Source organism: Leguminivora glycinivorella, chromosome 21, assembly GCF_023078275.1.
Source record: "Leguminivora glycinivorella isolate SPB_JAAS2020 chromosome 21, LegGlyc_1.1, whole genome shotgun sequence".
NCBI lineage: Eukaryota > Metazoa > Arthropoda > Insecta > Lepidoptera > Tortricidae > Leguminivora > Leguminivora glycinivorella.
In genome coordinates this window covers 7,268,281-7,294,167 of record NC_062991.1, presented here as the reverse complement: position 1 = coordinate 7,294,167, position 25,887 = coordinate 7,268,281, and the positions used below count along the sequence as shown (strand labels likewise).

The 25,887-nt window shown below is 37.5% G+C and overlaps 1 protein-coding gene across 1 annotated transcript in view; it reads right to left on the bottom strand.

Annotated features, from left to right (window-relative positions):
• Nucleotides 1-25,887, bottom strand: part of LOC125237322 (IQ motif and SEC7 domain-containing protein 3) — a 284,222-nt gene that overhangs the window by 112,500 nt on the left and 145,835 nt on the right. The gene's annotated exons all lie outside the window — the stretch shown is intronic.

The window sequence follows — 25,887 nt, the reverse complement described above, 5'->3', positions numbered from 1 at the left end:
AAGTCCGTATATGAAGATAAATGTTATTAAATTGTAAACTCTCCACAGTAAGCCTCTGAGTAAGGTTTGATTATTTTAATCTTCTTGAGAAGACCCTTGGGTACACAGTCATCAGATTTATCAGGGTGGCCAAAGTGCTCATAAAGACCTGAACAAAATTCTATTGATAGGTGGGCCTCAAATCAAAATCTGACATTTTTAAACACCTGGCCTGGGTCGCTCCGATAATTCTAATGGCAACTGTACTAGAGCTTTAAAGGTCGTCGTTCATTTAATTTTGCCCGACTTATTAGGAGTATAGACCCAGTAACACACGACACAGTTTCATGAGAAACAGATCCAATTGATAAGTAAGCGACCCTATTCCCGAGTTAGATAAAAGATAACATATCGACTGCATCGTACTATTTACTGATCAGGCATTTTAGATCAAATGTAATCTTAAAAAAATTTGTGTCGAAAAGATAAAGATATATCACGTAGTTATGTGCATAGATAAACGCGGTCATACTTCAACAGTTCAAAGTACTTTGTGTTTTCGGCACGTATTTTATTTCGAAGTTTTCGTTACGCGACTTACGCGGTTCATATCACATTTCGGAGTTCAACGTACAATATATACGCCACAATATGTGTATATTGAATACCTGAAGATTATGTAGCAAATTACATCCTTTCATCTGTGTCTTATGGCTTATTATTAGAGATGTGTATTTAAAGTGTGACCATGAAATCAGTACCAACATAAAACGTATATTTTTGCTGTAGGTACTTCATATTTGTAATTTTCCACGCATGTAGTACCTGGCCATGTTTCTATATGTGGAACCTTGTTATTGGCTCGTTGTTTGTACGTTATAAGCTTTTCCGAAACTTAAGCTATACATTTTCAAAAAAATCAATGGCGGAGACCTGATTCTGGACTCACCAGTGACGAAAAGATTTTATATAATTTAAGAACATAATACCAGTTTAATCCACTTCGGATAAATAAATCTGGAAATACAGGCCAACATTTACACCACGTTGTTATTAGTTTCTTTTATAAAGTTCCCGATTACCTTCGGGAATTTCCTTCTCCCTTTCGTTTGTGAAAGTTTTCGGGATTTCTATGGACCGGCATCAGTTGGCCGGTATAATTTGTTACTTCGGTAATTACAAGGGTTGTTTTGTTTTCTACAAAACAATAGTAGGATTCTTATGGCTTTTATAAATAGCTAAAGCTGCTAAAGTAAAAATAAATATCTCATTTACATCAAACAATAATATTATTATATTATTGTTTTAAATATTGTATTTCAGAGAATGTTCAATAAATAACTAAGCAGCTATAATAGTGTAAACTGTTACATTTAGGGAATGTTAACCATGTGGTTAAAATAATGACAGCTTGTGGTCAGATACAGATATCGAATGCATACTTCAATAATATTGTACATTTCGCGATTCGAGTTTAACCACCTCAGCAAACATCTATCACTTTAGCGAATTCAATATAAACACGATTCTTGCTTTTAAAATTTTAGCACTTGTTCGAAAATTGTTATGCTAAATTGTATTTTTGTCGAGAGTTCATTTCCATAGCGACTATATGTCAATGTCGGAACTACACAATCCGCGACTTGGACTTTTACAATCCGCGAGCGTCACCGAATGACGCACTGATTTAAAAAAAGGATAAACCGGTTAAAAATAATCATTCAAAGGTATTTTGTGATTGTGGAAACAATACATAATTCTCCGTCTTACGTCAATATAAATAATGATTAAAGAATACAGATTGATGATGCTGAATACATCAGCAAAAATTTTTCTAAATTAAGTACTTGTTTTTGAGCAAGAACTTTGTTTCAAATAATCACAATTTCAATGAGACTTTTAACCTTAACAGACAACAATGTATCGCCGTTTGTTAGCGAATTCTCTTATTGTAATTTGTGTTCTTAATGTAATGTAATTGTCTAATTACAGTTTAATATATTAATGAGAGATTCTTGGGTACAGTCAACCAATTAGAATCCTAGGCCACTTTAGAACCCTGTCGTATTGACACCGTGCTTTATTTGCTATAGAAGTCAGTTTGACTTTTACTGTGAAGAGGTTCTATAGTAGGCTAGGACTTAGATTGGTTGACTGTACCTAGTCTTCAAAACGCCTTTTATGTAGATACACTTATTTCATTAATTTTAGAGAACACATGTTTTATGGAGCGAGTTTAGTCTAGAACGAACCGATAACATTTTTAATAAATTTATGATTTTGTATAGAGGCTTTAATTCATGCGTATGAAAGTTAACCCGGAACTGATACCAGATATCACACTTCTTATAATAACGTCTGTCGGAAATCTCAAACCATATAACAAAAAACTGACCATTGAAGCATTACACTAACAAAAACATTGCCGTCATAGATTCCATTGATAACACTGAAGTTTTTATGTCGACATCGCTTCTATTATTGTTAATCATAAAAACTGTTCTATTTATTGCCAATAATAAAAATATCACGATGAAATGTAGGTAAATCCGCATTAAAAGAAAGAAAAAAGTCAACGTTGTGCTGAAATATATTAAAACAACCAAGTTTAAAAACATTAATCATATGATTATAGATCATATATTATGGGTTTCGTCATAACATAAACTTAATACACATGTGCAATGTTTGTATATGAAATCAGCAGGAGCTCTAAGCCACCATAGATTATGAACCAGACAACAGAAGAAACAAAATTACGTAATAATGTCAATATTAGCAAAACGCTTACTGACGTCAAAAGTATTGCCTGACTGTAAACTAAAGATGTTACACAGTCTGCAAATAAGAAAAGTTAGAATCGAAAACATAAAGGACTTGAAAAGATGCTTGACAGTCAAAGTTTTGCATTCCATTATTGAATCTATTGCACCATATTTAGCTGAGATTTTTAACAGATGCATTGATGTTGGCACTTTTCCAGATATTATGAAACATAGCAAAATTATCCCGTTGCTTAAATCAGGAACGAAGACAGATCCTACGAACTTTAGGCCGATTTCAATACTACCTGCATTAAGCAAAGTGTTTGAGAAACTTATTTTAAATCAACTTCTGTCGCATTTCAACAGAAATAAACTGCTTGATAGCAATCAATTTGGTTTTACCAAAGGTCGATCAACCACTGACGCTGGTGCGGTACTTCTAAAGCACATCTTTGACGCTTGGGAAAAGCTCAAGATGCTGTTGGAATTTTCTGTGATCTGTCCAACTCATGTCCAAGGCATTTGATTGCGTAGATCACGAAAATTTAAAACGAAAATTAAGCCACTATGGGATAAAAGCCGGTGCCCTCGACTTAGTCTCATCATATCTGTCGGATAGGACTCAGAGAGTAGTTATTAATGGAACTCATTCGGCGGGGTCCCCGGTAGCCCTCGGAGTGCCTCAAGGTTCAATTCTTGGTCCCTTCCTCTTTTTAGTATATATTAATGACCTACCCACTCTTGTTAAAGGCAGACATGATATAGTGTTATTTGCGGATGACACTTCTCTTATATTCAAAGTGGACAGGAAGGAAAATAGCTTCGACAGTATTAATGATGCCCTATCAACTATAGTTAACTGGTTTACGGCAAACAATCTGCTTTTGAACGCCAAGAAAACCAAATGCATCAAGTTTGCGTTATCTAACGTCAAGCAGATAAATAACAGCAAAATCCAAATAAAAGGTGATACGCTGGAGTTTGAAGACCAAACTGTTTTCCTGGGAGTCACTTTAGACTCAAAACTGCAATGGCACGCACATATTGCTACTTTAGCTAACAAACTTAGTTCAGCTGCCTACGCAGTAAGGCGAATCAGACAGCTAACAAACGTAGAGACGACCAGGCTGGTATACTTTGGTTACTTCCATAGTGTTATGTCGTATGGAATTCTGTTATGGGGTAAAGCCGCAGATATTCAGACGATATTTGTGCTGCAAAAGCGAGCTATACGTTCCATATATGGACTGGGCGCTCGAGCTTCCCTAAGAGAGAAATTCAAAGAGGTGAACATTCTTACCGTTGCCTCTCAATACATACTTGAGAATATTATGTATGCTAGGAAAAACATCCATGAATACAAGCTTAACAGTGATATCCATAACTATAACACTAGAAACAAACATAAACTTGCCGTGCCCTTCCACCGTCTCCGTAAGGTTAGTACGTCTTTCGTTGGGAACTGTACACGTTTTTATAACAAAATCCCCATTGATGTAGTGAACTTGCCACTCGGCAAATTTAAGTCACATGTTAAGCGCTGTTTGCTAGGTAAAGCTTACTATACGGTAAATGATTTTATAGATGATAAAAATGCCTTTAAGCCAGTAGCTTGATTATGGTAGCAGAAGTTTGTAATACAACCGTACTAGTATCCAGTAAAAATGACACAGCGTAATCTCGTGTGATTGTATTGTATCATTAGTTATGTTAGTAGGACGCTTAGAGACCTTATACACCTCTAAGATTTTTGTTTTCATTATATAGCGTAGTTATATAAAATTTATTTAAAGTATGATAGTACACTGACCCTTAGAGACCTTTACATCTCTAAGTCACGTTGAGCATGTAATTAGTTATGTATAGCTATACTAGGCATTGTTGCCCTCTTTAATGTCACCTACAAGCTTAATGTCGTGTCTCACTGTGTCGATTTTCTTTTGTCAATTTGCTGTTAGCTTGAACATGTCATGCTCGCTTAAAAGTCTTTGCTTACGGTGGCGTGTTGATCGGGTGGCTGGTGGATGGCTGAGATACGCGTCATACTCGTGAACGGGTGCTGTTTGTGGAGACTGGTCTGTTCAAGCTTACCTGGGCCACATGTTTTGTTAGATTATTTAACTTTACTTTTGAGCGGATTGCGAGACACTACATTCGGTTCTTGTAAGAATTAAACTTAAGTAATTAATGTCTTAAGGATGACACTAGAGACCATCACGTTGTCGTTTAATTTAGTTAATTTTAGCTTTTGGACACTTAGAGACATTATACATCTCTGAGATTTTGATTATATTTTATTTTAAAATAGATTCCTTACTTTAATGATCTTGTTGTCGTTTGATTAAGTTAATGTTAGTTTTTTTGGACACTTAGAGACCTTATACATCTCTGAGATTTTGATTATATTTTTTTGTAAACTTGATTTGTTCTTTAATGATTGACAACTAGAGACTTGTACATCTCTTGAAATGTGTAATTTAGCTGTTCATTTTCTGTATTTTTTTTGTACGATTTGACAAAGGTTTTTACTTTAAAATATTTTAATTTTATAAAATTTGACTCTTGGAGATTCTATACATCTCCATGGATTATTTGATTAAGTATAATATTTTTACTTGTAACATTCAGTCTTTTACAACTGTTAAAGTATTATAGATTTCTTTTATCTTTGTATCTGTTTGAGCTTTCTTTATGTATTGATTATAGTTAGTAATAATATGACATTTAGAGACTTTATACATCTCTAATTCTATATCAGTGTATAGCTACTTTGCTTATGAATAATATTTTTTAGTTAATATTTCTATTAATTTCATTTGTTTAACTTTAATGAATACTCTGTAATGTTGACATGTAAAAGTGCCCCCGTGGCCTATTTGCTGAATAAATGATTTTGTATTTTGCTTAGAATTTGTACAGAAATTGTACCGCAATCTAACTTATTGCGAGATTGTTACTTTAATTCCAGGTCTGTTTGAGATTGCTTGCTCAATTTAAAACTTGCAACATTATTTTGATATCGCAACCTTTAGGTCAACTATAATGTGTTCACCTTTGAACGGATAAAAAAAACCTACATAGAAGGCATAGACAGGTGCAGAGTATAATTGCGTTCGTTGCAACACAGCAAAGGGCAGATGTGTTAAAAGGTAATTATGTAATTAAAAGGCATTGCAAAAGCGTTTAAGAATAGTTCTAAAGCTGTTATAAGAAATGGGTCGAGAAAGTGTCGCAAGAGGAAAGGCCATATCTGGGCACCGTTAATCAAATAGTTAACTTCGATAATCGTTAATCCGTTACTTAAAAAGTTAACTTCGTTAATCGTTAAAGCGATACATTTCGGTAGATTTAACGGAAGTTAAAGTTAATCGATAATCCGTTAACACTTCATAAAATTGGGACTCCACTGTAGGTATTACGTATTTCTATTTACTAAGTATCCACCAAAAACCATTAAAACCTGTCACGCCAATCGGTAAAAAACCGAAATGTAATAATTACGATCTCTTCGGCCTTTTACCGCCGCTGGTTGGCTAAATCCTAGGTTTTACTTCGGATTGGTAATTATTGGGTCATTCATGCGGTCGCGATCGTGGTGCGTCGGTTCTTCAGATTGAGATTTGAGATGACAACTCGATGCTGTGGGCCACGATAACTTGGTAGAGTAATCTAAGGCCCGCGCCGGACTCTAACTCGATGCGTCGGTTGCGCGATTTGTCTGTCATGCCTGATGATTGCACTCTATTCCCAGGTTAGTGATCGATCACGCCTAATAATATTTAGAAGATCTCGAATAAGTGATCCAAAGTCGCAAATTGGTCTTTAGACTGTTTATAACCGACGGATCTGCTTTTACCGATAAAACCTAGGTTTTGCCGTACTACGGGTTTTTACAGTAGCAGTAAGAACGTGGTTTTCGCGGCGCAGCGAGCCACTTGGGGTGCTGGATTAACGATTAACGGACTCTATGAAATTTAACGGAAGTTAACGAATCCGTTAACATTTTTTAAAGTTAACTTAAAAGTTAATCCGTTAATCGAAATGTTAACTTCGTTAATTAACGATTAACGGATTAACGAGTTAATGCCCAGCTATGGGAAAGGCAACAAGATTTCAACGTCCGCAAACCGCGATTAGTAAGTACTGGTACGGTACGCCGAACACGTCTTTCAACTTTGCGAACACGGAAAAACCGAAGGTAACTTAGGTCGAGATGTTGCCGGAACGATGCAAATCTGGCTCGTGCTCACTTGACAAGTTGACAATTTTCCAAAACATTAAAAAGCTGAATCGGCAGAACAATTGTATCATATAAAGTTCTTGGAACTTTTAAATCAGCGTGAAAAAGTGGGTTAAGAGGAAAACGATGATCAAAGTTCCGGATTTATTAAGGGAGATGTCACGTGAGATATAAGTGACCATGAATATCCACCAGGAACCAAATTCATGGTAGACTTCTTTAAACTTGTTTCGATTCCGTCAAGGTTTCGCAAATGTTGCATTCATTACAGAAAATAACTGTAGCGCCTGATTCTAATTCAGACTGTACTGTGAGCGCTACCGTGACCTAACTTCCTAGTATTTTTTGTTGTTGTCACCTCGATTTAATGTTCGAAACGTCTCGAATACGCTCCCGCATATAGAGATAAGCGGCGTGAGAAAAAGTCAGAATAGGGCTTATCAATGCGATAGTGGAAATTTAAAATCAACATACGGATGATTCAGCGGAGACGGAGCAAATTGTAATTTTTATGATTGGCGACATACGGCCGGTGGTAATGGCAACCATTCGTGATCAAAACAATGCATCCACGGCATAGACGCGTGATAGCTCAGCGAGTATAATCTTTGTACGTGTAATAAGCGAAATTCTTACTATTGTGCGGATAGAAACCAAACAATAGATTTATTAAGTTTCCAAATAATTTTGGTCTCACATCTGAAAACATTTGCGAGATTTAGGTAGAGGCTAATAAATTGTGAGACGCCTACTCAGACTCAGATACCTGTTGTGAAATTTTATGACTAACATTTTCCAAGGTAATAGCGATAACATTTATATGTCAAATGTTTTAGTATGTAAATATTAAATTTATGCATGTGCAAATGTCATCTAATCTAAGAGCAACTTCGGCAAATGTCATAACTTAAATTAAAACTCTTTATTTTACTTAAATAGCTGCCTGAATCATAAAAAAGCATTAGGTAATTAGGTATTTATAGGTAAACGTGATTGTTGATAAAAAAGCAATAATAATTAAAACCATAATTACTTCAATGCAGACCTTATAAAAACGAGTCAAAGCGCGTGACGATCATCAAGGATAATCACTAAAGATCCTGCAGTTTTTTGCACAACACTGAATCTCAAAGTCCAGATAATAGTAGCACAATATTTGTTTTTGCACTGAGTACACTTCACTCGAACCAGTACCGTGACGCGGCGGATCGTCAAATGTTTATGAAGGTGTGAAAAACGAAATACGTGCGGCCCGTCCGTGCGGCCGAGAACGACTGACTCCGCGCATGCGCCCTAAGCGCTTCCAGCCTTGAGGGAAAGCGACACTCCGGCGCATACAACCTGTCAACTGAAACCTGCATAAAGCGCTGCAGCCGCTGAATTCTCAAAAGAAATGCTTTCTACTGATGGTCAGTTTCTAACGACATGTGTTGATTGATAGGGGAAAACTGTCAAGTGTTCAATCTTTATAGGCGTCAAAAAACTTTGATATAATAGGGATATTAGTTGGGGAAACAAGTTCCTTCCCATCTGCTCATCCTGTTAAAATCGCGAAGCCTTACAAAGTGTAACCGGGCCATCTGTCACACTTTGCGTGTATGCAGCCTGTACGTCACGCCAAACAAAACACCTGTTGAGCAGAAATAATAGGAGTGATTCAAGGTGATTTAGTATGCCACGAAGGTCAATGCCATTGTAATGAAGATGGTGTGGTCTTGGATAATAATTTATGGTGATAGGATATTGATGGAATGGCTTGTGTGATAGATGTGGTAGATTTGTAAGCTTTTAATACTAATGGATATCCTTTAAGGATGTTTCTGTTTTAAGATCAAAGGAAACTACAACCATATGGTGCACTATTTACGGAATCGAGAATTAGAATGTCAATATTCCAACCTCGATGGAATTGATAATTAAAAGTAAAATATAACAGAATCGAATCCGTCAAATTAAAGACCGTTATCTCTTTCTGTAGAACGTGTTGATACAATGTACGATAGTGACAGTAATACAGCAGGTTCTTTAGAATATAGATCAGTATATCAGTAATGTGGTGAACGTGGTGGCAAGGTCGTTGAGAAACCGGTCTGTCCGACGAATGCTTTATCGCATTTAATTGTGTACCAATATAAGTATTGTGCATCGACTTGAGAAATATTGTTGAACGCAACAGCGTTGCGTGTTATCGTAATTTGTGTTAACCTTAATAAAATGTGTGACTGGAGGCAGTTATTGAAAAACTTTGACCTATTTTATCTGCAACGTGTTAAGTTATTGTAACTATGTGTTATTAAATGTTAAGGTCATAATGTCTTTCCGTTTATATTTTTAAACACTGCGAATGATTTAGAAAATAGAGAATGACAGTCGTAAAACAATAAATGTTTCATATTGAAGAGGTATAATTAGGTCAGTGCACGCAATGATTTAAGTACAGAAATAAATAACGTTACTTATAAAACGCACCACGAGCCTCAATTAGCTATTAATCTTGTCTCTTAATCGGCAATTTGAAAAACATAAAACATAAGTCAATCAAATGAGGTTTTTCGATGTTTTGCGAGAAAGTTTAATCATGAATTGCATGCAACTATAATTGACTTATAAAAGTTATAAATATTTTACATTTATGAAAAAATTGTCTGAAATCTGAAAGTTCTTTAAATAGATACAATATGTTAGCAATAAGAAGTAATACGAATGTAATGCAACACTTTTTAACCCCCGACGCAAAAACGAAGGGGTGTTATAAGTTTGACGTGTCTGTCTGTCTGTCTGTCTGTCTGTCTGTCTGTCTGTCTGTCCGTCCGTCCGTCCGTCCGTCCGTCCGTCCGTCCGTCCGTCCGTCCGTCCGTCCGTCCGTCCGTCCGTCCGTCCGTCCGTCTGTCTGTCTGTCTGTTTGTCTGTCTGTCTTTGTGTGTGTCTGTCTGTGGCATCGTAGCTCCCGAACGGATGAACCGATTTTGATTTAGTTTTTTTTGTCTGAAAGCTGAGTTAGTTCAATCCCGAGTGTTCTTAGCCATATTTCATGAAAATCGGTCCACTATGTCGCGGTCGGGGGTTTTTTCAAAATTTTAATTTTGTGGTTAGGTTATTAAAGTCAGAACCAGAAGGCCAGAAACTCCAGAAATCGAATACAAGAGCAAACATAGTCCAAGACGATACAAAGCAGATCAAAATTGCCAAATTTTAGTCCTGTACTTTAAGGTGGGTTTCTCTACAGAGATATACCAGACAGAAGCCAGGAAGAAACTACCAATAGCGTGACACCTGCCAATAGAAGGCACGAAAACCATTCAAATGTGTGGCATTTAACAGTAACGCGGAACATGTAAATCGCGTGCTGTATCGTGCGCTCGCGCCGGTGCGCGGTTGACCGACTGCCCGTTCGTAACTGGACAATAGCCCGGTTGCGGGGAACAGATGTGATCACGGTAGTTAGCAGTTTAGCACCATATCTCTAAATGATGGTAGATCAAAATGAACGGTAGGTGCGGTAAAGGTGGATACATTTACCGCACTCTACAGTCCATTTCATAAGACGGGTTTCTTTATCAGTGAAATCACACAACCCCTAAAGAGTAGCCCGATTGTGGGGAACAGATGTGATCACGGCAGTTTAGCATCATATCTTTAGATGATGGGTGATCATGATGAACGGTATAGATTGTGGAAAATTTGGCGTTTAAATTGCGTACAAGAAGTTTTTAGACGGGTTTCTTAATCAGTGAAATCACACGGCCTGCTAAGAAGTAGCCCGATTGCAGGGAACTGAGATGTTAAGTTGTCAGTTACCACCATAACTTTAGATGACGGAGAGGACCAAGATAAACGGTAGAGGCAGATTCAGAGCAGAAATTCACGGAAACGACAAATAAGAACGTTTCCGAGAAATTTGGAGGAATATTATGCACTACATTCATATTTCTGTAGCCATGCCGCCGTGAATTAAAAAAAACATCTCACCGAGAGTTGACAACCGCTTCACCTGACGGTAAGTACCGGTGCAGTCTAAGATAGACCATTCTTACCTGAAACAAAAAAGAAATAAATAAATAAATGTGTAATTTTAACAATTCATCCCTAATATTATAATAAATGCGTGCTTTACACAAAACTTTAAAGTAACACATTATTCATAATCATAAACCATTTAAAATACGACATCACGAACACCGAGTTTAATAAAAACAAGGTTTTTCTTTGATAATCGCTCTTCAGTCTTGACAATGGTTTTATTTTTAATACTTTTCTCTTTGTTCCCGCTTCCTAAAGCTCCTTATATAAATCCACCGCGGAAGGAAAGTAGTAAATGTGGGATTTCCTCTGACAAGTTTGACTGTTAGTGGAGTTACTAGGGATAAGCGGAAGCTAACAAGCGGTAGGAATGTCAGGATTTGATATAATGGGGAGAATGATATAGACGCTACTAATTGAGAAAATCTTACTGCATTACATTTCATACTCATTATAGAATTATGTTCCTGACACAAATATTTCACCTGTTTCCTAAGTAGTAGAGAATACTAAACTGCTCAAATGTCAGTGTCAGTTTTAGCAGTACAAACTGTGACAGTACAGTGACAGGACAACTAGATCGATGAAAATAGTAGCAGAAAAAGGAGATGAAATAGAAATAAATTCACTGAACCAGAATCTGACATGTATCAAACTAAAAAATTATCCTACAAAAGATGCTAGATTAATAAATACATCCGTAACCAAGGAAACAAATAAAAATATTTTATCGATACCTAGGTACTTTGGCAGGGTCATAGTCAATTCAATACCCACTAGGACCGGTTGTCACTCAATATCACTTATTTTAACCAGGTACATACCAAACCAAATTCCATCACCTGTCAATCTTGAAACATTTTATCTCCGTGTTGACAAGCCATTAACTATTATATAATTTAGGCTATCTCAGTCGATGCATTTATATTTGCGCTGACGACCTACCCTAGTTTCCATCATACGCAACAGCAACCTAGCCAATGTCACAGTCTCTTACGCCCCGTAGCTCTCTCTATCGCTAATCGTATTGGCAGTATTGGCACACCTCGGAAAATGGCGATCAAATATATGAAAGAGGCGCGTTCCTACGCACTAGGTCTAGGCTAGTGTAGGTGAACGCGTACCATGCTTGTATGAGTGAGATATGACAGATCGACTGGTCGCGTTTTTTACAGGCGGGTAACTGTAACCTAGGGTGGGTGGCACTTTCAGCTTGGAGCGGAAGTGCCCATACTGTACGATAGTACTCCTTATTATACTGTGGTATTGGCGCGACAGAGCTAGATTCATTTCGATCACCAATTCACCATGTAGCGTTAACGATTGCCACTTGGCTAAGCCGGCAACAACCTAGTTTAGATTATGTAATGTCACTGAATTGCTTTCCTATTAGTATGCGTCGCTTTTGCTCCTTGTAATGCGAAACCAACTCGGGGGATTTGCCCACTGCAGCTGTTTTATTGCTAACGTGCTTCTGAAGTTGTTTATTTTTAAATCTGTTACAGATGTATTGCGAAAGCTTTTCCTTGTTATTTTTACAGAAACGTTCATATTTGACGACCGGGCTCAGTCGGTAGTGACCCTGCCTGCTAAGCCGCGGTCCTGGGTTCGAATCCCGGTAAGCATATTTATTTGTGTGCACAGATATTTGTTCCTGAGTCATGGATATTTTCTATGTATATAAATATGTATTTATCTATTTAAGTATGTAGTTATATCGTCGCTTAGCACCCGTAGTACAAGCTTTGCTCAGTTTGGGGCTAAGTTGATCTATGTAAGGTGTCCCCAATACTTATTTATTTTTGTTTATTAGTTCAGACATTGTCAGTACGTCTTGTACCTACTGAGACTGGCTGAAATAGCATGACACGTTCGTAGGTTTGAACAACAGTCAGGTCGTGTAGACAACATGTTAATCGTTCACGCTTCGTATACCATATCGTAGATATCTCTCTCCCTTTTCTCTTGTGTACGCTACGTAGCGTAAACTATTGGCATTTTGTCTACGCGCCTAGTTTTGGACTCAATCCGATTTCCTGTGGGCGTTAGCGTCGTACACAGGAAGCCTAGGAAAGTAGATGACAACACGGATTATGCCTTCGACGGCGTAAATATTAAGTACTTAATCTGTAATCCATATTCTGTTACAGATACGTTTCACAAAGCATATAGGCAGTTAAAATTTTAGATATAGCAACCTGATAATATATCATCATCATGATCATATCATACTATCCTGGCCGATTTCGACCACGGCGACTGTTTAAAACTGGTTATTAGAGTGACGTTACGACCTTCAAACCTTCAAGAAAAGAGCGTACGTACACCCAACTTAAAGGCCCGCAACGCACCTCCAACACTTCTGGTGTTTCGGGTGTCCATGGGCGGCAGTGATCGCTTACCATCAGGCGACCTGTCTGCTCGTTTGCCTCCTATCCCATAAAAAAAAACGTTCATTAGCTCTCAAATGACTGACAAACCCATCGCGATTAGTCAAATTCTGTATATGCCACATATACCTAGTACCTACAGACTTATTAAATATAGACCCGAAAACTGCAAAGACTATGTACAATTGTACACGCTACCCAAGTGTGGGCAGGGCACTAAGAAGATCATACGCATATTTTTGGCATTTTATTCTTCGCGGTTTCTAAATATTCGACTGTATTGTTTCTTCTTCTTCCTATAGTTTTTTTTTATACTACGTCGGTGGCAAACAAGTATACGGCCCGCCTGATGTAAAGCGGTCACCGTAACCTATGGACGCCTGCAACTCAAACATGGTCACATGCGCGTTGCCACCCCATTAGAAACTTGTACATTCCCTTTTGCTGTGTTAAGTACAAAAGCAAAAAGGAGTGTATAGTTGTCCCAGCATCGGTATTTTGCCATGAATTAAAGGCTAGTGAGAGCGTTAAGGTTTGCTTCGGCAACTATATAATTATGTACTATGTACGGCTCGACTGTACAGTGAGCTGCAAAATTTCATGGAGGAATTATGAATTAGGTAATTCATTGATAAATTCGCCATGCACTTTTGCAGCTCAGCTCACTGTACATTGTAGAAATAAAACTTACCTCCTATACGAACACTCGCAATGACCACCCGAACATATAAACGTAAGTTTGTAGTTATTTAACACTTTCATTTCCATCGTCGTAAACGGAAATATTATCACTAGGTCAAGTTTAGTAATCATCAGAAACACATCACAACATTTCTCACTTTGATGTTATTTAGGTAAGTTTCTTTATCAACTTGCATCACAAATTACTATTTATCAACTTGCATCACACACACACACACACACACACACACATTAAGTAGTACACATCCCGGCCAAAAGAGTGGAAACACGTTTGTAAGACAATTTAGACAATAAAATAATTATTTTTCTTTAATGGATCTTTATACTTTTTAATCAGTGACAATTAGAAAGCAAAATACTGAGTTATTATCGAAAATAAAAATTAAAACTTATTTTTTATCAAAGAAAAATTGTCTGCGAGTGATACTTCGAATTCGTTTAACTAAATACTAAACATGTACATACAAACAATTCGAGAATTCGGATCAAATTCTAAATGCGAAAATTTACCAGTTCAATGTTTTGTTAAAAGGAACGATTTGTTACTTTACAAATTTGAATTTTATTGTTTTCTTAGTATGATTATGAATATGGTACAATAATTATTATTGAGACGTGTATTAAATAATACGTTGTAGCTACTTTCAACTTGCGGTGTGGGTGTAAAGGAGAGTTCCAACCAAGGCGCCGATGAGTGTCAACTACTAAGCGTCAACTTTTAATTGAATTAAACGCATGAGGAAAATTGGCACTAACACTTTAAGTTTCTTGAATGTCCACTCTCGGAATGTAACACAGTATAATGTAGGCTCACTGAGTTCTGGGTTCTGGGCTTAAGAGACTTCTGGAATTATAGCAACAATGGCACTAATATTGTTATAACACGAAACCAATCGAGTTGATGAACTGTGGGCGTATGCTGCTAAACGACCTAGACGGGGGGAGGGCAGCCTGTTCAATTGTAGAGAAAAGCTGTAGGTTTGCGACGTCACCAGTTTGTCTACATGCTGAATATGATATGGCCTATTTGTCTCACTGCTGGGCCTAACGCGCCTCGTTCGTTTGTCATTCATTATGGTTTGATTTGATGTAAGTATTGTATACTCTCACCAGTAGCTGCAAAAAGCAATTAACTTATGTAATTATTGTAAAAATTTGCACGCCACTAGTCAGCAGAATTGTGCTGGATCGAATAATTTTATGTACATGACATCTGTAATAGCTGTAACATGATTCTAGCAAATAATGAATACATACAAAGCATCGAGGTCTTACAGCCATCGTTTTTTGTTTTTTTTTTTTTTTCCTTGCGGTGTCAATTTTTTGAATTTCATTACAGGAATGGAAGTTCTGGACGAATTAAATGCATTCTTACAAAAAAGAACCGACAACGGAAAGGAAATTTGACGGGTAAATGCGATTTGACATAAGTAGACGTGATATATCCGTCAACATAAGACTTCACACTCGCTTGTGCGTTTTTCAACTCCTAATCACACTCATCAACGTAGTCGAGGAACTTCAACAATTATACAGTTCAGTGAACAGTTTTATTTACATTCTTTTTAATTGAGCAGTCACTAAGCCTTCGTGTTGTTTCAGCAGTTCGAGCGTGATTAACGCATTACGATTTGGTCGTGCGTAACGCCACTTTACTATTTTTATTTTCCATATTGAAGAGCATGAAAATTTAGCAGGTGTCATTCATTTTGAAGTTTAAGCATATTATACGGAAACTGATTTTATTTATTACAACGATTGAGTCTAGCCACAGGGCTGAGTGCCTATTTCATAAGAATATTACTGTCAAAGAACAAATACTTACACCTCTACAATTTTATTACTATTTTGTTGACAGAATCTTTTTCTGATAAAAAATGTATGAATCACCTTAAGACAACATACAAAATTGAAATTAACAGAGATTTGTCTGTAATGGCTTGTGGTTAAATCGCTCAGTGACCATGCTGTTTTCTCTGAGCCCCTACGATAAACTGATAAATGCAGACTGTGGGCGTTTCCCTATAGTTTGATCTACGACAGCAATATGAAGCTGAAAATCAGACACTTCATCATGCCATGTTGGTCTAGTTAACTAGGATAAATGATATTTACGCAGATTTAATGTGTTTGCCATGTCTTAATAAAGTATCGTTAATCATTTCGTAGGTCTTAATAGAGATATTCATTAATCGGATTATACGTAGCCTGAATCATTCTACCAAATATTGGTAAAAAAAGAGATTTAGCAATGTAGAAAATTGTAGCATTTAGGAAAAACACTGGAAAAATAAAAGCAAAACACATTGAAAGTGAGATTAGAAAGATAAAACTTATTGCAACATTAGGTAAAGAAAATTAGGTTTGAGAAAGAAGTTGACTATCTTAACTGCTAATAAAGCTACAGCACTTAGTGCTCCCACCACTAAGCTAAGTGCTTTTAGCTTTGGTTAGCCAAATTGGGAATACTGGCGCCGGAATACCGAACACGGCCGGATATTCCAGCTATGCAATCGGATTAATATCTATGAAATTGGAGAATAGGTATGTAGAGGTTTTAACAAATTATCAATTGAAATATACATCAGGATGAGGTAAAAATTAAGGGAGGATTGAAAACTGAGGCCAAAGTGCAGAATCCCAGTATATACAATGTTCATATTGCAAGGAAGATTCACATAGTCTTTCAACTCTCGAATTTGTATAAATATGTCACTCAAACAGTCAGTAAGGAAGAACATTCATCATTTGTAAGAGGAGTTCGAGTAGGAATGTACCAGTGGTGTGGCGTCGATTACAACTGGATTCCCTAAAATTCTCCAGTATCTGTAGAAGTCCAAGTACAAAACAAATTCCGAAAACCCGGCTTTACCAACGAAAATTTTCACGTCACTGATGTGCACCTACAAAAGCACGAAAGTTTGTAGGCGTCGTATCTCATAGACCGTCTTGAAACTGAAAACTAAAATTTTCCCTAAGTGGCAAAAAATTTTTGTAACCCAGTAGAAGAAAAAGGGACTGGTTTCCTAAAGTAACTCCTGATTAAATTACAAACAAAGCCCATTACCTTTACCACCGTAGCACCCCGAAACATCTTCCGTAAGCTCTTAGAAAATGAAATGAGCCACTGAATGTTTAGCTACAAAAGCACGAAAGATTACAGGCGTCGTATCTCATAGACAGTCTCGAAACTCAAAACTAAAATTTTCCCTAAGTGGCAAAACATTTTTGTAACCCAGTAGAAGAAAAGGCACTGGTTTTCCAAAGTAACTCCTGATTAATTTACAAACAAAGCCCATTACCTTTACCACCGTAGCACCCCGAAACATCTTCCGTAAGCTCTTACAAAATGAAATGAGCCACTGAATGTTTCTCCCTAAAATTTGGGGCCGATTATAATCAACCTATTTCTAAAGGCTTTGCATTTTGTTTTGACACATTCTTGAGTTGAATCAGTAGAGATCTAGAGATCTAGAGATCTCACGCACACCAATAAGCGCGACATTTATAATGACTATGTAAACTGCTACCGCGAAAATATTAACACACTTGAAAATTGCAAAGCACATTTTTTCTTCTAGGTATTCATTTTTTCTATCTCAATGGCATCCTCGTCTACCTCTAGAGCCAAAGGTCCACTTTCCCGATTTTATCCCTCCACTTCGCAACCTTGACATCCACTTTCGTCAAGACCATTGGTACGCATGACATTGCTAGTAACGTCCAGCACCTTCAGAGCTTTCGCCTATTTCGGATCCCAAGAGGAACGCAAAGCTTTGACATTTACCTACCCACGCCACGCTGCTTGCCAGTTTTCGCAGTGGTACAATCACCGAAGAGACGTTAAGTTAACTGCTATATGTCGCGAATGCGGGAGTTCCTTACGCAGTTAGTTCTTAGTTCGTCTAGAACTCTAAATACAAACTCCAAATATTCGAATAGTATAACTCAAAGAATTTAAATAATATTTTTTTACAAATAGTTATACAGAATCGGCCCTACGGTACATCGAAAGGTGAGGCCGGCTTAACTTTGTTTTACAACCGAGTAAGTGCCGAGGCTGGTACTCGTAAAATTCTGATGCCCCTTTTTTCCTCTTGGTCTCAAGGCCAAGCGAACGATCGGGATATTTGTCTCTATCCAGATCACATCTTTATGGGTATGTGGGAAGTCTTATGGCTGACCTTTGGTGGAACTTCACATAAATTCGGGTTAAGTGCATCTAAAGCCTGATGTTCTACGTGAATAATTGTCTTTATTTGATATGTGACTGTGACTCTTACGGCCCAGATACGACATTGGTCTAAGCGCGACAGCGGTGAGCGGCAGCCATACGAGCGAATGAAAAGTGCCATCTCTGTGTCTCGCTCCAATGTATGGCGCCGCTCACCGCTGTCGTGCTTAGACCAACGTCGTGGCTGAGCCGTTAAGGCCTGAGTGGACGCTGGGAGCGGAGCGTGCAGCGAGGCGGGTGAGAAAGCGTCCGGACACTTGTATGAGCTTCAATAGTTTGAAATGGACGCCGCACGCGCCGCCCTGCTGCACGCCCAATTGAGCGATTGAGCGTGCACTCAGGCCTACTGAGGCGTCTAATATTCAAGTCTTCAGGCTTCTTTAAACGTTCCAAGTTCGGTCTTCGTAATTTTAAGACTAAGATTATTTTAAACTCAGAAATCTGAATACGTAAACTAAAGATAAATTTGATTTCTAGTGAAAAGATTTTTGTTGAAAATGTATTTTCTTGAACATTTTGAGTGGTATTTTCTTTTCTAGTATAATTTTTTGTTATAAATATAAATTTTCAAAAGTTCAGTACCCCAGTAAAATCTCACGCTGTTTCATGCAGTGTCTATTGAATATACAATTTTCTTTTCATTGAAAGACGCAAGTTTTTCTTAAAGTCTTAATCATATTCGAAAAGATAAACAAATTAAAGCTATCAACACAGAGTCGTGCAGTGTTTCCTTTTCTTCTACTTGGTTGCAAATCCTCAATCCGAGGTTCAAACTCAAAGAGCGCATGTGGAATAATTTCACATACAACCACGAACCAAAATTTGAATCACAACGTGTTCTCTATTCCTTGGAATTGAGGTTCTAACTATGTCGCCGACTGTTTCATACACCTCGTCTCATATAAAACGGCTAAACAATCCGAGCACATAGGAAGCAAGTGCTCGCACGTGTCCCAATTATTCTCGAGTGCATGTGTTTTTTATACATCCATATATTTGTTTAACGAACAGCTTATTGAAGACGCGAGAACGCTGCATACTGATGAGTGAGGTGTTGTTAAGGCGAAGTTTTGCTATACCTACCTTGAGTACTTGAAGACAATTTAGGTGTATAAGTAATAATATGTTAAGATAGGTGGTAAGGTGAAAATTGGTTGAAATATGACTCCTAATGAAGTCGATAAAAAGCACGCTGGCGAATCTAGAGCTGCTAGTAGAAAAAAAAGTATGTTATTTATTTGTCTGTAATCTTATAAAACAACAGCATTAGCAACATTAACAACATTCATAATGACCGGTTGACAGCATTAGCAACATTCATAATGACCGGTTGGTTAGACAGTGAACAACACGTAGTTGCTGCTCCCATAAATGTATTTAAAAAACAAAGTTTATTACGGTTGTAAACATGTGAGATTAACTTCAATATAACAGTATAAGTGTGTGCTATCGAGTGACTTGTGATATACGTTAAAAAACTTTAAAATTTAAGCAATTTCATAAACAAAAATCAAGATATACGGACGGGTAGTGCCGCGCAATACATCGCGTTGTGCATCGGTTTGCGTGCGATTCCCGCAGCTACGCGCAAGAGATAAGCTCCAAAGTCGCGCTTTCCTATTGTAACATTTTGTTATCTGACCGCCGCGCTTATGCGAACAAAGATTATTACATTATAGACTGCGCGCTCACCCAGTTTCTGTGTACTTGCCTCTGAGAGACTTCGTATATTTTATTAAGTAATTCACTTTGTGGACATTAAATATGAAGTGTTCCGGATGCCTCAAACCCTGCGCTATCGCCAGTTGCATGAGATGCACTGTCTCGTCGTGTGAAAAAGTATTTTGTGGTCAGTGCATAGACCCCGCCTTATTAACGCTAGATCGGAAAAAGGGCTGGAAATGTCCCAACTGCAGCGCTGCGCTAAAAAAGGGTGGCGATAATAGTACGACCCCGATCCGCTCTGTAAATGAGGACCCGAGTGTTACCATGCGTAAAAAAGAAATACCGAGTAACTCTTCACAAAACGACATAAAAGAGCTGGTTTCAGAGGTTAAAACTTTAACAAAAGAGATTCAAGAATTAAAGAGCCGCCTGGAGGAGTCGTCGTCATCCCTCAAACGCTGCCACGAAAGGCTTGACGAATTAGTAAGTACTCAAAACATATCCGACGCCCGATTAGAACGTATCGAGCAGAGGCATGAAAGCTGGACTGTTAAACTAGACGCGCTTGAACATACCGTTGCAAGTGGACAGGCTGACCTGGCTGTGATGAAGGAGGACAATGCCGAACTTCGTAAGGAGCTACAAAAAATTCAACAGAGCGCTCAGTTCATTTCGGACCAGCACGACGAGCTTAAAAAATCCATTAGTGAACGCACCGGAGAACCTGCAGATCCCACCCAAGCGGAAATTTTCAAAACTTCAATTGAACTAAAAATTGACTTCTTAGAACAGCAAGCAAGACAATGCAATATAGAAATTCAAAATCTCCCAGAAAAAAAAGACGAGAATCTTCTCAATTTATTAATAACACTGGGTGAGAAAATCCGATGCAGCATTAGCCGTAGTGATATAGTCAGTATTAGCCGTGTGCGACCCGCTGTGGAGAGCAATAAACCAAAGCACATTATCGTGAAGCTCAGTACGCGGGTCCTACGGGACAACGTGTTAGCTGCGTATCGCACCAAGAGAGGCTTGACGTCCGCGGAGCTGGGCATATCCGGGCCACAACACACGCTATACATCAATGAACACCTAACTCTGCGCAGAAAGAAGCTTTTTCGGGCAGTGCGTGAAGCAGCAAAGCAAGCAAACTACAAGTATAAGTGGGTTTCTAACGCAACAATTCTTGTACGCAAAACAGATACGTCACCAACACTTGCAATTCACACAGAAAATGACATTAGAAAAATTAAAAGTGATGTCGCACCTACCTCGAATGACAATTGATACATCTTTTAACGCCACTCGACTGTTTTTACATATATTTCCCAGGTTTTTTGAGTTTATTTGTATAATATGTTACGTCTTGGGCAGTTTGCGGATAATAAGTATTTTGACAGACGGGCATCTAATAGAGCAAGCAAGCATTTTTATTGACAACTGGACACTACTATACTACATTCTTCCGTACGTGTATCTTTATTCATGCAAACCTGTTTCGATTATTATAAACATTAATTACAAATGTACACTCACACATATACTTTTAGATAAACGTATCCTACCGTGATTTACAACTTAAGTATATATTATCAGAACTGCCGAGGAATTCGAACTAAACTTCACACTTTGTTTATGAATATATTATCAAACAATTATGATATAATAGCACTTACAGAAACTTGGCTTGTTCCAGAAATACACGACAATGAATTTATTGATCAACGATATTCAGTATTTCGATGCGACAGAAATAGACAAACATCACAAAAGGAAGATGGCGGGGGGGTTCTGATAGCCGTACTGCGTACCTTAAAACCAACGAACATTATGCACAATATAGCGAATAGTAATCTTTCTCACAGTATTGAAAATGTCGTAATTTCCATCCCCTGTATGGGCACAGATAAACATCATCTCATCAGTGTAACTTATCTAGTCAACTCCTCGCCAAAACATATTTATGAACATCACTTTCACGAATTATCCCACCTCTTGAATGATCCCAATAGAGAGAGTTATATCTTGCTCGGCGATTATAATATTCCTGATGCCAACTGGCTTGCTACCAATCAAAGAAGCCTTCAACTTATGGGGTCTTCTCCTATATGTTTAGCATTAGATAATTTTATGACAGTCTACAAAGCCTCTCAATTCAATCACATAAAAAATCATAATCATAGAATATTAGACCTTCTCCTAACAAATAATAAATGTAGCGTCAGTCCGGTCGCTACTCCACTCTTACCCCTAGACCAACATCATCCACCATTTTGTGCAATAGTGCCAATTGATATAAAATGCTCTCCGATGAGGACCAACCCCACAGTTAAATATAACTTTTTTAGAGCAAATTATGACCTAATTAATCAAGAAATTACTAAAATAAATTGGGATAATATATTAAACGATGTACAAGCTGAAAAAGCACTGGCAATTTTTTATGAACAAATTTACCACATTATAAAGACTCATATTCCCCAATCCAAACCAAAAAACTCACATTTTCCAATCTGGTTCTCCAAATCACTTATACACATCCACAGAAATAAAAACAAAGCCTGGATAAAATGGAAAATCTATGGCAATATTTCAGATTATCAAATCTTCTCTCTCTACAGGGATAGGTTTAAAAGTGAATGTAGTAAATGTTTTACAAGGTACAAGAGAAGTGTAGAAGATAATATACGAAAAAATGTTAAATATTTCTGGACATACATAAATAATCGAAAAGATAAAAACGGCATTCCGGCGGAAATGTCTTACAAAGATCAATGTTCCAACGATCCTAACACAATTTGTAACCTATTCTCGAACTTCTTTAATTCAGTCTATGAACCCTCCACATTAGACAGCTACACTTGGTCGCCACCCTCGTGTTATTCTAACAGTTGTAATGCCATTTCTAATGTACACTTTACAGTTGAACAAGTCGAGCGCTCACTTAAAAGTCTTGATCCCTCAAAAGGCGCAGGGCCGGATGGTTTGCCTTCTATATTTCTTAAACAAACAGCTCACTCCATAGCAAAGCCTGTGCATACTCTATTTATAAAAACCGTTCAAGAGGGCAGTTTTCCGGCCATATGGAAATCGGCCAATATAATTCCCATCTTTAAAAAAGGATCAAAACAGGAAATAGAGAATTATAGGCCTATCTCAATATTGTGTTCACTGGCCAAGGTATGCGAAAAACTTATTCATAGTGCTTTAAGCGCATTTATAAATAACCAAATCATACCTGAGCAGCATGGCTTCACCAAAAAGAGATCTACCAATACCAACTTAATGATATTTACTGAATTCCTATTTGAACATATGAACCGCGCTGCTCAGGTAGACGCGGTTTATACCGATTTCCGCAAAGCATTTGACAGGGTTGATCATAAGCTACTCCTTGACAAAATAGCTTTTAATGGCATTCGTGGAAATCTGCTCAGATGGTTCCTGTCATATGTTACGAATAGAACCCAAAGAGTTGTGCTGAATGGTTTTAGGTCAGACGTAGTAGAAGTAACATCTGGAGTGCCACAAGGGTCCATTTTAGGTCCCTTGCTATTCAATATTTTCATTAATGATATAAAAACCTGTTTTAGTAATACTAACATCTTACTATACGCGGACGACCTAAAAATATACCGTAAAGTTACAGAAACTAAAGACTGCCAACTCTTACAAGATGACCTTGATCGCCTGACTGATTACTGCAATGAAAATAAATTAGAATTAAGTATCTCTAAATGCAACGTTATTAGTTTCACTAAAAACAAAAATAAAATTTGTTATGAATATAAGCTTTGCGGTGAGTCTTTACAACAAGTAGACCACGTACGAGATCTAGGAATATCTCTTGACTCCAAGTTGCATCTGGACCAGCATATAGAAATGATTGTCTCAAAGGGATACAAAATGTTTCAGTTTGTTACAAGAGCAGCTAAAGATTTTAAAAAAGCCACTACATATATTTATTTGTTTAATAGCCTGGTTCGCCCTCAGCTTGAATATGCCAGTATCATCTGGGATCCCTTTTATAATAAATATATAGAAGCAATTGAAAAAATACAATACAAATTCCTCAAAAATGTTAACTACAAACTTTATCGAAATAGGAAATTAACGTACAGTAGTTTAACACAAAAGTATGGAGTAATCTCTTTAAAAATAGACGCGTACTCCTTCAAGCAATGTTCCTCCACGGACTATGCCAGAACAAATTCGACTGTGAACAGCTTGTCAATAAGATATGTTACATAGTGCCCAGAACTGTTAACCGCCGAGACGCGCGCGCTTACCGGCTGTTCGCGGTGGCCCCGTGCCGCACCAACGCCGGTGCGCGCGCGCCTCTTCGCAGGCTCCTTACTACGTATAATCAACTTTTTACCCACCTGGATATATGTCATCTGCCCGAGGCTAAGTATAAGTATGCTATTTTAGATTCTATAAAAAATCCCGCTTGAAATTTTCCCTGCTTGCATGTTAATTCATAAGTACCTAGTTTAAGTTATTTGACTGTGTATATAACACATTTTTTTTTTCTCTCTCCCTAGCACACACATTCCTATTCTATGTTGCATTTTTTTTTTTTTCTTCCTCTTTCTTTTCATGTTAAGATATATATTGTTGTTTTAATAATGTATCAAAAACTTAACTGTCTCCTATCTATTAAGCCAACCATAGTTTCTGATGTAGTAATTCGTGGATAATGTCGTTGGCTATACTTTAAGTTCTTTTTATTGTACTTATACATGTAATTATATATTGTATAGTTGTTTGTTATCCCTAAAATAAATAAAATAAAATAAAAAATAAAATAAAATTAACGAATGAATGAGCTTATTCATTATTCGAAAGTCTTAGTTTAATTTATTGAGTATGAATAAAAATATATTTTATTTATAGAGTCAACACGAAAAATTTGGTAACTTCAATATTTCGAAACGAAAATGTGTCCATCTTTTAATCGGACGAGGTGTACAGGAAATGTAATAGTTTTAAGTCATGAAATGGCGTATGATGAACTCGGAATGAAAGTTTTGATTGCTGCTAGTAAAAGTGAACGTGAAATAGATCCACAAATTGGACGGGAGTGACGGGAGTAAAAAGAAATTCTAACTAAAATAATTTAAATAATTTGAAACACAACTGTCAGAAGTAAGAATAAATCAAACTGAATTGATATCATACACTTCAGAAAAAGTGACCAAATCCACCGATGGCGGCCCGGGAATCGAACTCGGGTCTTCCAGCTTACGCGGCTAACATCATTACCATGTTGATCATGCGAGGACTTCTTGACATAGTCACGTAAATACCTATACTTTGTATTGTTTTCGCTACACTAGGTTGCTGGGTCATTAAAGAAAAGCTTTGTGTTTTTGGTAATGGTGCGCATTACATAAAATTTCTACTTTTTTAGTGTCTTGGACACCAAGCTCAAATTGTCCTATCTTCGTAGCCTTTTGCACAACTTCGCCTTAACCAAACCTGATCGTACGTACGTTAGCACAGGCGAAAAGCTTTTTAAGACTTTTACCGCCTCTGCTTAGAAAACGTACACATGACCCAGCCTTTCAACGCACCTGTTCAAAGTATCTTACGAGGGAAATGCATTGGGTCAATGAACTTAGACTGCACGTTTAGCGAATTAGTAAATATGTAGTAAAACTCTTGCGAGACGCACTTTCGATTTGGACGACAAAATACTACAACGTAACATACCCAACGACATTAAAAAAGACCTTCATATATTTTTTGGGGCCACACAAAACTATCTCAGTCATTAATCGCGTAAGTCTAACTTAAACAAATGCCAGGATTAACGATTCATTGATTGTCGCGAGTGTCGCGTAAGGTCGTTGTTTCGTACGCCAACGCCAAGGCTCTCAGTTCTGGACG